Source organism: Propithecus coquereli, unplaced genomic scaffold (assembly GCF_000956105.1).
Source record: "Propithecus coquereli isolate 6110/MARCELLA unplaced genomic scaffold, Pcoq_1.0 Scaffold77, whole genome shotgun sequence".
Classification (NCBI taxonomy): Eukaryota; Metazoa; Chordata; class Mammalia; order Primates; family Indriidae; genus Propithecus; species Propithecus coquereli.
In genome coordinates this window covers 2,022,296-2,025,798 of record NW_012153840.1, presented here as the reverse complement: position 1 = coordinate 2,025,798, position 3,503 = coordinate 2,022,296, and the positions used below count along the sequence as shown (strand labels likewise).

Genomic DNA, 3,503 nt, shown 5'->3' with positions numbered 1-3,503 from the left:
AAAAAAAAAAAGACTGCACTACTTCAGAAATAAGTAAATCCTGATCCTTATGCCCAGGAAACTCAAATAACAGACACATTTAAATCATCACAGCACTCTTAGGGCTTGCTGGGAGGTCTACCAGAGTGTCAGGGAGGTTGAGTGTCTTGAAATCAAATATCATTGTAGGGAAACTCAATTTGAATGATCAAGAGGCGATTATTCACCATGACTTCTTATTTAAAAAGAAAGAATAAGGGCCAGGCACAGTGGCTCACACCTGTGATCCCAGCACTTTGGGAGGCTGAGGCGGGAGGATTGCTTGAGTCCAGATGTTTGAGACTAGCCTGGACAACATGGTGAGACCTATCTCTACAAAAAAAAATTAGCTCTGCATGGTAGCGTGCACCTGTAGTCCAGCTACTCAGCAGGCTGGGGTGGGAGGATCTCTTGAGCCAAGCAGTTCAAGGTTGCAATGAGCTATTACTACGTCACTGCATTCCAGCCTGGGCGACAGAGCAAGACCTTATCTCTAAAAAAATAATAATAATACCAAAAAAATCTAAAAAGAAAGAATAATTCCTATCTTTCAAGGATTCGAGAAGTATGTAACAATCTCATACCGTGTAGGAAAAGGATCTGCCTAGATATTGGTGAAAATATGTATATTTTTCTGCTTGAGCTCTGTGTTCTTGATTTTATTTCACGTCATTTGGCATTTTTGTAATTTGTTTATTAATAGGTTTGTGTCTAGCCAAATTTGACAGTGGCATGTTCTTCCAGTAGGCTCTGTGCCATCCCTTAAGGTATATTCAAAGGTGGAGAGAAAATAAATGCGTATGTGCTACTGGAGGGAAACAGAAGGAATTTCCTTAAAAGATGAAATATGTGTTTGTAATTGCACAGTGACAGCAAATGTAATAGGCACCTCAAATTACCGGCAAGACAGAGATGTTTAGTACTGCACAGGAAGAAGACCTTCTCACAGCTTCAAAAAGAGGAGAAAATGTAGTGTTTTTAATTCCTCAGGATATGCAAATTAGCCAAAACATTGATTCATATAAAAGTCAAGTAATGTTTGTGAAAGAAGTCACATGTGCTTTGAATGGCTTTTGAACATGCTCCTCGGGTTCACTTGGGTTTCTGGGCACATCTCTCTGTTATCTAGCCAGGTCACGGGAATGATTTCACTTGCTGTTGGCCTATCTGAGCTTGCTTACAAATCCTGAACTTCGGAGCATAGAGAATTTGAAAACAGGAGGAGGCTGGAAACTGTGGTGTTCACTATGACTCAGGACCCTAAGTTTTTACCAGTCATCATGGTCATTTCCCAGCCTGCATCTCAGGGAGAAAACAGTGCTGCCAACTTTTCTTACTCTTCTTTCCTACTTAGGAAAGCGGGGGTGGGCAGAACCAGAAAAAAAATTGGGGCTTCTTATTATACTGTTTTTTTGTTTTCTTAGAGATGGAGTCTCGCTACGTTGCCCAGGCTAGAGTGCAATGGCTCATCACAAGCATGATTATAACACACTACATCCGCAAACTCCTGGGCTCAGGTGATCCTCCTGAGTAGCTGGGACCAGGGCACACGTCCTTATACTCTTAACACGTCGACTGCCACACAAAAAAAATCAGAAACTTTTCCTTGGGGACACAGTGTTTTATTACGAAACTAAAATAAAAACTTTGAGTGTAATTTAAAGGTAAACATAAACAGAAAAACCAAATTTATTGTCTTCTATTCATTTAATCCACGTTTTTAGAATTAAATTGTTAATATTAATTGTAACAATACGAACATCAACAAGTAAGATTTTATATATGCTTCACGCAGCCCTGGGGTCAAAAGTAGAGGCAGTTAAAAACAACACTCAGGGCAGTTAATGTGTTAAATGTGTTCCTTTTCAGGGAGAAAAATTACTACAAATTTAAAACATCAAACATCTATCATTCTTTATTTTATTCTTTATGATAGTCAGTATATAGGAGAGAAGACAGATGCCTCCAGAAGTTAGAAATGGGATGATAGTAAGAATTGAAGTGCTCTGTAGAAGTGAGCCAGGAGCATAGCCTGAGTAGGTTTGGATACACCTGCATTTAATGAAGGTGATGTACGTAAGCCTGAGAATTCAAAAGTCATTTAAAAGAGATGAAACCTAATCACTTGTATTCTGTTTTAACTGGAAGAAAAAGCTATATTGTGACAGCCTAGGAAAAAATGGGGAAAGGAGGCCAGCAGGAGAGAAAGTTCGTCCTTGTTTATCCCACTGTGTTCAGGAAGGGACACTGAGCCTATCAGAAGGTAAAATCCCACCCACTAAGAGACAGTCTCTGTGTCAGATTTCACCACAGCCTGGATGAAATGATACTTAATAATAATAGCTGTGACTAATTAGGCACCTACTGTATTCCAGTCTGTGGGTTAGGTTCTTTTTTATAGTACATCATTTAATCCTCATAACTCATCTGCATTTCATGAATAAAGAAACCAGGGCTCAGCGAGGTTAAATGACTTGCCTAAGGTTACACAGCTAATGGGTAGCAGAGCTGAGATTTGAATCTGGATCTGTCTGACCTTGAACACTGTACTTGGTTCATTTGTTCAAAAAATGGCTGGGCACAGTGGCGTGCAACTGTAATCTCAGCTACTTGAGAGCCTGATGCAGGAGGGCTGCTTGAGCCCAGTAGTATGAGGTCAGCCTGGGAAACATGGAGACCCCCATCTCTAAAGAAGTAAGAATAATAAAGAGTGGCAGCTAAGTGCCAGGAACTGTTATGCCCTCAGGGAGCTTACATTCTAGTGAAGGGAGACAAAGAAAGAAAGAAAATATTTAATCCGCCAAATGGTGATAACATCGTGATAAAGCAGAGATGGTTACTAGGAAACACCGGGATGAGAAGCTGCAGTTTTAAATTGGGCTGACAAGGAAGGCCTCACCGAAAAGGCAGCCCGCAGTGGGTCAGAGCATGAGCCTCAGGGATTATGGAGAAGAGTATCGTGAACAGGAGGTGCAGAAGATCTCTTCTGTTTTCCCTTGCTCTCCCACAACTGCCCACAACCCTTGTCCTGATTTTAGGCTGGTTTCTTATTTGGGTTTCTTATTTCTTATTTGTTGGTACCCTTAACAACGCAGTTACTAGAAAGGCATATTTCCCAGGATAGGTTAATAAATTGGCCTCTGATCTATGTAGCAGTCTCTGGTAAGGTCATTTAGGGTAAGTCAGTCTCTAAGAAACTGATCAGAACCCAGGGCCTAAGTGGTCATGGCACTGGGCTCAGATCTTGGTTCCACTGCACACTGACCGTGACACCAAGTGAGTTTTCCTCAGCCTCTCCCAGCATCACTTTCCTCATCTATAAAGCTAGCAATATTTACTATGCAGTGTGGTCGCGAGTATGAAAGTGACGACGTAAAAGATGTAATATGTGTTGGACTCTTAAGATGTATGTGGATTTTTGTAGGCCAGGCATGGTGGCTCACGCCTGTAATCCTAGCTCTCTGGGAGGCCGAGGCGGGCGGATC

The 3,503-nt window shown here is 41.4% G+C and overlaps 1 protein-coding gene across 1 annotated transcript in view; it reads left to right on the top strand.

Moving 5' to 3' along the window:
- The window catches only part of DNAJC16 (DnaJ (Hsp40) homolog, subfamily C, member 16), a 57,644-nt gene that overhangs the window by 16,589 nt on the left and 37,552 nt on the right, over positions 1–3,503 (top strand). The window lies entirely within an intron of this gene.